This window comes from Microtus ochrogaster, chromosome 21, assembly GCF_000317375.1.
Source record: "Microtus ochrogaster isolate Prairie Vole_2 chromosome 21, MicOch1.0, whole genome shotgun sequence".
Taxonomy (NCBI): domain Eukaryota; kingdom Metazoa; phylum Chordata; class Mammalia; order Rodentia; family Cricetidae; genus Microtus; species Microtus ochrogaster.
Window position 1 is genome coordinate 48,480,756 of NC_022022.1, and position 12,075 is coordinate 48,492,830.

Sequence of the window (12,075 nt, forward strand, 5' to 3'; positions counted from 1 at the left end):
CTCCCTTCCTTCCTTCCTTCCTTCCTTCCTTCCTTCCTTCCTTCCTTTCCCTACCTCCCTCTTCCTCTCTTCTCTTTTCTTCCATTCTCCCCTCCTTTTTTTCCTCATTTATGTAATCTCAAACACTGAAATCTTGGCTTTTGGCATGTTTACGAAATAAATTTAAAAGTGGATGGAGAATAGTTAAAATAAATATGTCCATCTGAGCATTCTGTCAGTCTTAATGACCTCATAATGAGAGAACTAAGGAAACAGAAATCAAGAAACATTAACATGCTAGCATAAAAAAGTAGCTGCTTTTAATCATGTTCTGAGAAAATGTAAATGACTCTTACGGGAAGTTAGTAGCTAAAGTATGTGCTTTTGCTGAGTTAGAAATTAATAGAGAAGTGTTCAAATTTGAATATTTCTTATTTGTTTCAACTATTTTCCTGACAAATATGAGTAAGTAATATGCTGTAAGTTTGTAAGTACAGATATATACAAGTAAATCCAAACATTAAAGGAAATATTTAATTGAATTAGTTTATTATATGTATTTATAATAAATAGCTCTATATTATAATTATGTATCATTTTATTGTTTTTATTTTCATGTTTACTGAGTAACACTTTAAAATAATGGCCAGTTAAGGTAATTACTGTTAAATTACAGAGGAAATCCAATTGAATTACTGTGACATTCACATTAATACTAGATGAGTTCACTGTGATTAATGCTGTTAAATAGATACCAGAGGAATTAATATTGATTAGGCAATTATTTTAAAGTGTTACTGTTTATTGCAATTTACACCAACTTCTTTTATTTGAGGAAACCTTTCTTCATTGGCACTGTCCAAGTCGTGTAACTGTCTTGGAACCTGGATGGGAGCACACTGTTTTCTTCTCTTTTTCTCTTTCATTGCTTTTTTGCATTTGAAAATAAGACATGTTACTCTAGGAGATGAGAAGGCATTGTAGCAGATTAAGTGAACACTATACAAGAGTCAGGATCAGACTTCAGACCCCTAGAACCCAAGTAAAAGCAAGTGTGTGTGACAATCACTTTCTGTCGCAATGCTCAGGAAGTAGAGACTGGAAATCCCTCATCTCAAGAGGAATCTGTCTAGCAAGACCAACTAAAACAATGCTCTCAAGAAGTTTGCGTACAAATGGATGGAAATAGAAAACACTATCCTGAGTGAGGTAAGCCAGACCCAAAAAGAGGAACATGGGATGTACTCACTCATATTTGGTTTCTAGCCATAAATAAAGAAAAGTGAGCTTATAATTCGCAATCCTAGAGAAGCTAATTAGAAGGTGAATCCAAAGACAAACATATAGGCATCCTCCTGAATATTAACCTTCATCAGGCGATGAAAGGAGACAGAGACCCACATTGGAGCACTGGACAGGAATCTCAAGGTCCAAATCAGGAGCAGAAGGAGGGGGAGCATGAGCAAGGAACTCAGGACCGCGAGGGGTACACCCACACACTGAGACAATGGGGATGATCCTTCGGGAATTCACCAAGACCAGCTAGCCTGGGTCTGAAAAAGCATGGGATAAAACCGGACTTGCTGAACATAGCAGACAATGAGGACTAATGAAAACTCAAGAACAATGGCAATGGGTTTCTTATCCTACTGCACATACTGACTTTGTGGGAGCCTAGGCAGTTTGGATGCTCACCTTAATAGACCTGGATGGAGGTGGGGGTTCCTTGGACTTCCCACAGGGCAGGGAACCCTGATTGCTCTTTGGGCTGAGGAGGGAGGGGGACTTGATTGGGGGAGGGGGAGGGAATTGGGTGGCGGGGAAGAGACAGAAATCTTTAATAAATAAATAAATTTATATAAAAAACAAACAAAAATTACCCCAAAACATTGGAAAGGCCAACTCCATATGGAAGCCAGACTTCTTATCTGTAGAACCAAACTGCTTTTGCTACAAATCTCACAGCATCTTCTGCACTAGCAGATAAAAGATAGGTGGCATTATGTAGCTATCTTGGGGAAGAATCAGCTCTTAAGCTTAAAATAGTTTCAGGCTTATCAGGTGTTATTTATATCAGGAATTAGCATGCCTTCCATTGGCGTTTGCTGTGCTCTCACTGGCTTACAATGTCTCTTTCCTTTCTTGTGCTGTATATGGGCACTGACAGCTTGTGGTTCATCCGATTCTTGCACTAACTGCTATTACTTTGTTTTTCCATTTATTGCTTGATTGGATTTCCCCAAATATCTCACAGTAACTGAATGGAAAAGAAGATTTTTACTAGATGTCTCTTCAATAGTAAAGTGACAGAGGCTTGTGCCATGATTTACAACCATATTCTTTCAGTCACATAATCCAGATGTCTTAAATCTTGCTACTATGTGTATTAGGTTGCATTTGCAGAACTTAAAGATAATGCTTGGATTTTTCCCTTACCACTTGTGGATGAATAGTACCCTGCTGTTAAGAGCTCTGCTTTCTTATTTACTTTTAATTAAGTGGATTCTGGGACAAGCAAGATGGCTCAGAGGTTAAGAGCAATGATTGCTCTCCCAGAGGTCCTGAGTTCAATTCCCAGCAACCACATGGTGGTTCACAGCAATCTATGATGTGATCTGGTGCTCTCTTCTGGCCTGCAGACATACATAAAGTAAATATGTAAATATAATGAATAAATAAATCTTTAAAAATTAAGTGAATTCATTTAAAGAAGTTATTAAAATATTTTAATCACAATTGTGTGGAAATATTTCCATTCCCTTGAAAGACAATTCTTAAGTTTTATCTGGTTGATTGTATTTCAACAACATAGAGAAATGCATCCACTCCATATAGAAATACTCCTAGACTTAACATCTTTGGCTGCTTTCTGAACTATTTATCTCCATTTCCCAGGAAGTACTTGTCAGTAAATGTGGAGGGTAACTACATGTATTACATGAAACAAAAGCTCTACTCACTTTCATTAATAGCAACATTGTTGACAACACAGAAACTTCTAATCAGACAATAAACACAACATATAAGGAATTTCACAGACTATTTTGAGGGTAGCATATAAATGGAGACTTTTCTCCATCTTGCCCAGTCTCACTGGTCTGTTTCTTTCCACATGCTGGTCCCTGCAGCTGCTTATAAGATAACCATCCAGAAGCTTAATATTAACTGTAATTGTTTTGCCAATGGCTTAGACCTAGATAGCTCTCAAAATTAAATTATCTCATATCTTTAATCTGAGTATCACCACATGGCTGTGGCTTACCGGTGATGCCCAGGCATATTACTCCTTCAGCAGCTACATGACATTTCCCTGACTTTGCCTTCTTTCTCTCTGTATCTTTATTTCTATTTCCTGTCTGGCTCTATTCTGTCTGGTTGAAAGAGCTTTATTCATCAACCAATGGGAAAAACACATATTTACACTGTACAGAAGGACATTCTATATCCTAGCATGTCTTGTCTTGCTCAGTTTTGTGTGCTTTCACATCATAAATGTAAAAGTTCTACAGTTCTTTATTCCAAGAGAAAAAAGGTTTAACTAAACTCTATGCCATTGCCACATGGCTTGTCAATACTGAGTTTCTGCAGTCCTGTAAACTTGAAGCAGTTGCTGATAAAACAAAGTGTTTTATTTACTCTGTGTCTCTTCTTCTTCTTCTTCTTCTTCTTCTTCTTCTTCTTCTTCTTCTTCTTCTTCTTCTTCTTCTTCTTCTTCTTTCTCTCTCTCTCTCTCTCTCTCTCTCTCTCTCTCTCTCTCTCATTCTCTCCATCTCTCTCTGTGCATGTGGTAGTTATGTGTGTATAGGTGTTCACAAATGCATACAGGTTTGTCAAAGCATGCAGCTGTGTGTAAGAGCCGAGTTTGAAATATAGATGTTATAGAAATCATTTGCATTCACTTCTCTATCGTATTTTATTTTTTAATTATGATGTGATTTTTCTCCTAAAGTTCGTATTTGATGTGGTACTTGCATTGACTTATGTATGTTGAATTATCTCTCTGTTGTAAAGCCAACTTGAATGTGGTAGATGATACATAGAAATTTGATTTGCAAGTATTTTATTGAGTAATTTTTTGTTTATGTTCATTGGGGATATTATCTGTAGTCTTTTTTTTATTCATTATGTCTTTACCTGGTTTTGGTATCCAGGTAATACTGACTTATTCGGACGACTTCAGGCATTTTCCTTCTGAATAGTGGTTTCTTACTCCACTGGCTAGCCAGCAAGCACCAGGATTCCAGTCACAAAAATTTTGTTTGCAGGCTTGTGACATTTTATGCGGATTCAGGTGACTGAACTTTGGTCATTGCAGACTTTACCCCTTAATCACTTTTTTTTCCAGATACCTTCTACATCTTAGTCCTACTCAAAGAAAAATCAAAACTTAGAACATTAGATTTTAAGATCATAATCAATTGTGTATAGAATCAATTAAAAGAATTAGTTTATTCTTTTTAAAAAAAAGAAATCTAATTTTAAATGAATCCATAATCAAGTTATAATTATGCATCTCCCATGGCAGTAACCACTACATATTCAAATATTGTAAAATTATACAACAAAATGTTTAAGATGAATTTGGCTATAACATTAAATGAAAATAAATGAAAACGACCCAGATGTGGATTCTAAATAAGCCATGCGCTCTCTCTCCAAACACTGCCAATATCTTTTAGGAATTCATAACAGCGAATTCCTGAAATGAAATAATTCATGTTACAGCATCACTAGTCTGAGATTCATGATTGTATATTCAAATTCATTTTGGATAATTTACAACTCATTTGTGTATCTTCTGTGTTGATAACCTGTGTACTTTGTTGACTGTTTGTGTAGTATTCTCTTTCCGTCTCTTCTAACTTTTTTGAACTATGGTCTTGCTGTTGTTTCTTTTACTTCCTCACGATTCTATCAGATCTAATTTCCGGGTTCAGTTCTTCATGATCTTTAACCTTTCTGAGCATTTCCTCTGTGGACAGCACTTCTCCATCAATGTCTTCTGACTTGACCTTGTTACCATCTGTGTTTCACAAACTTCTTATTTTACACCATCAGTACATCGTCTTTTATCTTCTCTCAATTCATATGCATTTGTACAACTTTTGTTTCATTCTTCTCTATTTTTATTAGAACCTCATTTAATCAAAGAAAAGACAGAAAATAAAGTCAATTCATAGTAATGGTGTTTGAAATTATTTGAGCTGAGTGATTCGGGTCTCAAGTTCATTCCTGTATTCGGAATGAAACATAAGTTTGAGACGAGTATTAAAGTATTGAGCAGAAAGTGATACAGGATGATGAAACAGAGCTTTCCAAAAACATAGAGTTTTATGTGGGCGGGGGGGTGGGGCGGGGCGGGTAAAGAGATACATACTGAGTTTGAACTCGATCAAAACACAGTAAAAATCACACTAAATCCTAAGCTAATATGTGACACTCACGGTAGACTGCCAGCCATCGCCAAGACTGACATAGACCATAAAGATGACTGAATTCATCCACTTAACATGAGCTTCCATGGTGTTGAGATGGAGTCGGGAGTTTGGGCATGCGCACTTGTTTAAACACGTTCCATTTTGTTTCTAGTCCTTCAAATTCACTGAAACTATCTAGAACAACATTAAAATAACAAACTGCATTTCAACCTGTCATGTTTTATGGCTTCACATGTGTCATGAAGTAGTTATTCTCCATTTGGTTTGCTGGATTTGCAGTATCTGGAAGCTTCCCAGGAGCGATACCCTATGATACTCATTCTTGTTATGAGGAATCTTTACTAGAGGTGCTTGGGACTCAGCTCAGATCACCCATGGAAGTGCCTTGGTTCCTCTGTGCATACTTTTTGCTTGGGGTGGAATCTTTCCACTGCTTGGAAGCTGATTCCTTGAGAAAATGCTTGGAGTATCAGTCCAGAATATCAGAGCTTTTAATACTCAGGCTTTTTTGCACAATGGGATTTCCATTCCATTTTAGAAATAAGCAACTTACAGAGCTAAGTCAGGTTCAAGAGAAGGCAGTGGACCTGAGTTCTCAGTGGAAGAAGTGACAGGTGTTTATCATCTTGAATTTACCATAGGTGTCTAGTTCAAGGTAAAAGAAGAATGAAGGTAAGGAAAACCGAGAAGTCTCAGGTTACATTATAAAATCAGCGTTGCCCTATTTCCAGAGCAGATAAACTTTGCATCATAAAAACATTTGGGAGAAATCACATGTTACTGTTGAAGTAGACTGTCAATTCACCAACTTTCTTTTATAAAATGTACATGTTCTTCTGTAACATAATATATACATGCTACCATTTTTAAAATTTCAAATGTATTTTGAATCAATACCTTGCTTTTCTTCCAAATATTATGCGTAGTGATTTTTTTTGGTATCATGGGTATAATTATAACCAAGCTGTGAGTGTATTTCAGTAAATGAGGGTTTCATGTAATTTCATTATAAAATGTATAAACTCACATAGCATATAAATTAAAATAATATATATAATTTATTACTTATTATTTCAGAATGAAACTTGTATTCCAATAGCTATAAGTTGAAGTATGAAGTGTGTGTGTGTGTGTGTGTATGTGGTTTGAAGGCCAGTGTATAGCTATATTTTTTTTTCTTGGCTATTACCTTATTTTTGGAATGGAGTCTCTCATTGAATCTGGAGCTCACTGATTTGGTTCTCAACAAACCCTACAGCATCCTGCATCTCTTCCTCCAAGCACAGGGTTAACAGGCCCTATAACCATCATTTATGGATTGTTTTAACATGGATTTTGGAGATCTAAACTCAGGCTTCATGTTAATGAGACAATTATATTATACATTGAGTATTCTATTTAGTCCCAAATAGGAGGTTTTCCCACATTTTCTAAATGATAACTAAAAATAAAATGATTATGCATTTTGTCATATAGGTTTTAATAGTCTTTTGTTAATATTAATTCATATAACCAGGTTTTTCCTTACATATCAAATCTCATAATTTTCTTAGATAACCATTTTCTACATTAAACATTTATGCATTAAATAACCTATGGACTGTATTTCTATGTGACTGAAAAGTTCTTAAAAATAATGAAGATCTTTGCACTTCAAGAGACCATTTTCACCATCTGAAAATCTGTTGAGACAAATTCTGATTTATATTTAAATCCTGTTTCTCATCTATGAATCTTTGAATTAGTGAAGAAACTGAAATGAAAAGCCTTCCAGTAGATCATTTCCCTGTAGGACAGGTCAAAGAGATTTATTCTTAGCATAAGGCTCTTTAAGAAGCAGAAGCAGGCTTCCTGGGCCTCACCTTCCTGTGTCTTTTCATCACGTGCCATACCTGGAGGGTTGTGTTGGCTCTAGATTCAAGTGAATGTTGGAACTAAGTCCATTTCTGCAGTTCCATGGGGTATTCATCTGGGAGACATGTTAGTTTCTTTTTTGAAGAGTTGTATTTTTATTTTATGTGTATGGATGCTTGCCTACATGCATAAATTTAGGGTCCATGTGTGCCTAGTGTCCTCAAGGGCCAGAAGAAGTCAATGAATCCTTGGGATTTGAAGTTGCAGAAACTTTGGAGGTGAATTAAGGTTCTCTGTGAGATTAACATGGACTGCCAGCTGAAGCCAGTTTCTTAGCAGCTGACATTCTTTCAATGCTATCATGACTTCATTCTATTGTTAATACAAATCCGGCATACAGACTCATTAAACAGCCCATACTGAGAAATAAAGGAAAATATAATAGCTATTAAGGGTAGAGTTCAACCAACCAACCAACAAACACGGTGGTGCACCATGTCGATTCTTAGCTAAAATAAAATACATAACCTTAAAAACTCAAAGGAAAAAAATCATAAAAATATTGAGGTATTACATTCATTAGGAAGGCTCTTCTTTATTTAAAATCAACCTTGTATCTAGAATTAATGATAGTTCCCAGTGTACACTGCTATTACTTGCCTTTAATCAAGGCACTCAATGCCCATTTCCTTTGTGTTCCTGAGGACAAAGGACGGCTGTATCACACGGGGCTAAGTATGTCTCCCTTTCAGCCCACTTTCTCTGGACAGCCTTTACCGAGTTTAGTATTTGAGAACAGGTCAGCCAATGTATATTATTGTAACAGATTTAACAGGAGTCTTTAATGTAATTTGACAGAGCCATGTATTCAAATGAGTATCATCCCAAACAGAAAAAAAAAGTATTTTTATTTTATTTTAAATAATTTTTTAACTATTGTACACCAATCTCAGTTCCCTCTGCCTCCCCTCCTCCAGCTCCTCCAACTTTCCTCCCCACCCCACTTTCCATCCACTTCTCAGAGAGGAAATCACCAAAGTCTGTCCTATCACTTGAGGCAGGACTAAGCCCCCCCCACCCTGTATCTAGGCTAAGCAAGGTACCACAAGGAACAGTTAATGCACCAGGAATAAATATGGGTTGCACTGGCAGTGACCTCACAAATGGCCCAGGCCACAGAACTGTCACCCACATTCAAAGGGACTAGTTCAGTCCCATGCAGTTTCTCCTGCTGTCAGGCCAGAGTCAGTGAGCTCCCACTTTCTGGGTCTACCATTTCTGTGGGTGTCCCCATCATAGTCTTGACCCCTTTGTTCATATTATCACACACCCTTCTCTATGAATTCCAGGAGCTCAGCCCAGTGCTTAGCTGTGGATCTCTGCATCTTCTTCCATCAGTAAAGGGATGAAGAGTCTATGATGACAATTAAGGTAGTCATCAATCTGATTACAGTGGAAGGGTAGTTAAGGTATCCTCTTCTTGCTCCCTGGCTTCTCTAGGGTTGTGGACTATGAGCTGGTTATCCTTTGCTTATGTCTAATACCCACTTAGAAGTGAGTACATACTATCTTTGAAGCTGTAATCACCGAAAGACAAAGAATTGTTCAGCAGCCTTAGCCATTATGGAAATGCAAATCAAAATAATTCTTAGATATCATCTTACAACTGTCAGAATGGTTAAGACCAAAAACACCGATGATAGTTCTGTTCCCATGCAGTTTCATGGAAGACAGACACTACTGACTAGAGCCTTAGGTACTGGGATTGAGTAGTAGATGGATGGGTTGGGTCTGAGCATTACACGGTCACATGTTCTCCACAGTTTGATCACTTGTAATTTTCTGTAATGGTTCTCATCTATTGAATAGAGAAGTTTCTTTGTTGGGGGATGAGAGCTACATACACTGTTCTGTTGATATAAAGATAAACATTTAGAAATGACTACCTAACCAAGAGCTGGTCAAGAACAATACCAACAGATGTGTAAGGGGTAATCTCAAGGGTTTATTATCCAAGACAAGGAGTACGGTGTTGTTTAGGGAAGAGCACAACAATTGGTTATCTGGTACCATATGGTTATCCCCAGAAATCATATAAGTACAAGTAAAACAATGTAAACTGTGCATACTGTAATGTATTAATTATACACACACACACACATATATATATCACACCAATAACAACAATTTTTAAAAGAGCTTAGAGACTGTGTTTTTGAGAGAAATCTGGGGAAGGATATTGTACATGGGAGGGATTGGAGAGAGAAAACAGAAAGGGAAAAATTTTGTTATTATACTTTAATTTCAAATAATAATTTCTTATTAAAAGAGCCAATAGCTTGCCCAGACGAGGGATAAACTGTAATATAATTTGTATTTGGGAGTCTTCTGTACGTGTCAGTACACTTTTTTTGTTTTTGTTGTTGTCGCTTGTTAGGTACTTCCACTCTGAACCAGTTGATTTCCAGTTCCTGTTTATACAGATTTTCTTTAGGGGAAGCCAGACACAACTACCTGCAGTACAATCAGTGTTCCATGGACAACCCTTTATAATTGCAGCCAAGGACAAGTGTTGCCAGCACACTATGCAGACGGGTTCACCAAGCAGTCATCTTCCCCTTGGTGCAGAAAGGTGTTTTTTAGATTGTATTTTGAAAAAATTATTGACATCACAATGTCATTGAGAACTTCTGGCTTTCAGCAGCCTGTTTGCTTTTGCACTCGGACGTGAACCCCTTTGGTTAGTCATTAATGTGGTATGTGGATGTCAGTGAGAGGGAAAATAAAACCATAATCTCTGTTCTAAATTATACAGAAAAAACAGGTTTATTTCCTAGCTTCCCTTTGGCTGGAGCTGCTATTTGTGGTCTAGTCTAGAGGCTAGAGCTGAGAAACCAGACAGCTCTGATACTATCTGAAAGCATACACACTGTCTTCCAGGAATGAGTCAATTTCTTAGAGATAATAGACTTATTTAAGACTCCTTTTTAAGGATGAGGAGTCCAACATCTGTAGTAGTTAAGGGATTTACTCAATAGCAGGAAAATGCTATCTATAGATGGCATCAGCCCCATGTATACTGAGTTCCAAAGGTCTTTTATTCTTGCCACCTCTATTCATATTGCAACTGTGAAATTAAAGCAATTATAATAAAAATCCATTAGCTACATAGTGTTTGCAAATTATATAATTTTTGTCTATGAATGTTTGCCTCTGTGAGCAAAAAGTGGTTGTTTCCTGTGTGTGTTTAGCCTTTCTCCCTTCATGGTGCTAATTGTCACAGGAGACTGAATCTGGCAACGCTGGAGACAAGTCACAGCATATATGGATATGGACTTGCCTAGGTGTGTGAAGTAGGTAGGGGCTTAACTTAATTATACTACTGAATGACTAACAGTTGATGCTTTGCAACTCATTTTTTCTGATGATTAGCAGTTGACTTGACAATGAAATTGAGTATACAGCTTTATATGAACACATTCATGCAACACACAAAAATGTTTGGAGATAATATGCTAACTTTGAATATCAGACACATAAGATGACATTAAGGTACATAATAAAATAATAAGGACATAGCCTTGAATTTGAAATTTTATTTATGTAATATTTCAATATGAGTGAGAAATAAAATAATAAACATTTGATACCTTTCTCTAACTAGTTTTATAAAGTTATAATTGAACTTCAGGATTGTTTATGTTTTTGATTTATTATCACAGTGTATTGAAATTTTTATTGAAGTTATAAATAATAATAATTTTTAATTATTATTAAAAGCATAATAATGTTTAAACACAAATGTTTTAGAATAGTTTTTATGATACTAGGCTACATTTTCTCTTCACATATAGAAATATGTTTTTTGTCTCTGAGTTAATTATTTTTTATTATTTTTCAAAGAAGTAGTAGACTTAGAAATTCCTTAAGCTGATGTATTGAAATAGTTAGATGCTAATGAAGGATTATAAGCTTTTATCTTACTCAAATGTGTACATGTGTGTCAGTATTTGTCTTCATTTATGGCACGCCTACTTATTTATATTTATTTGTTTTTTACTATGTACATTTATATTTGAACCAATTTGTTTTAAAATACTGATTTTGCTAACATTTTACCAAACAATAGTATTTTTAAACTAAAATTGTGAAAATCTCCTACCAATAATTTAGAAGGCTGTCAGAATGAATTTTGTGTATTTAAAACAAATTATCCTAGTTTGGGTGATATATAAAGAACAGAATTTTATTTATCCAGTTCTAGAGTCTGGAAATCCACCATGAAAATCTTTTCTTATTGTTGTTATGTTTCATGAAACAATGTGCTATCTCAAAAAGGATCATATAGGACAGGGCTCGAGGTTCATAATGACATTGGTTGAACATCTAAGTGAGAGACCCTCCTGGTTTAATCATGTGTGGAAGTCATAATTTTAATACTGTTTTGATGGCAATTACATTTTAATATGAATTTTAGAAGGGTCTAGCATTCAATTCTAAATTGTCATGTAACTATCACATGCCCTTCGTTTGTTCACCAATAATCTAAGAATAATAGTAATAGTAATGGCAGAGTGGGCAGTGATATGGATATAAAGAAGCCAAGTACAGAAGCTAGACTGATGCCAACTTGCATTTCAAGAAGAGCTTTACACATTTAAATAATACTTTGAATCCTAATGGAAGAATATTATGGTTATGTAAGTGAACACTGATGGAGGAAGGTCATTGGTTGATTAAATAAAGAAGCTGCTTGACCTGATAGGTTAGAACATAGGTGGGAGGAGCAGACGCTGGGAGGAAG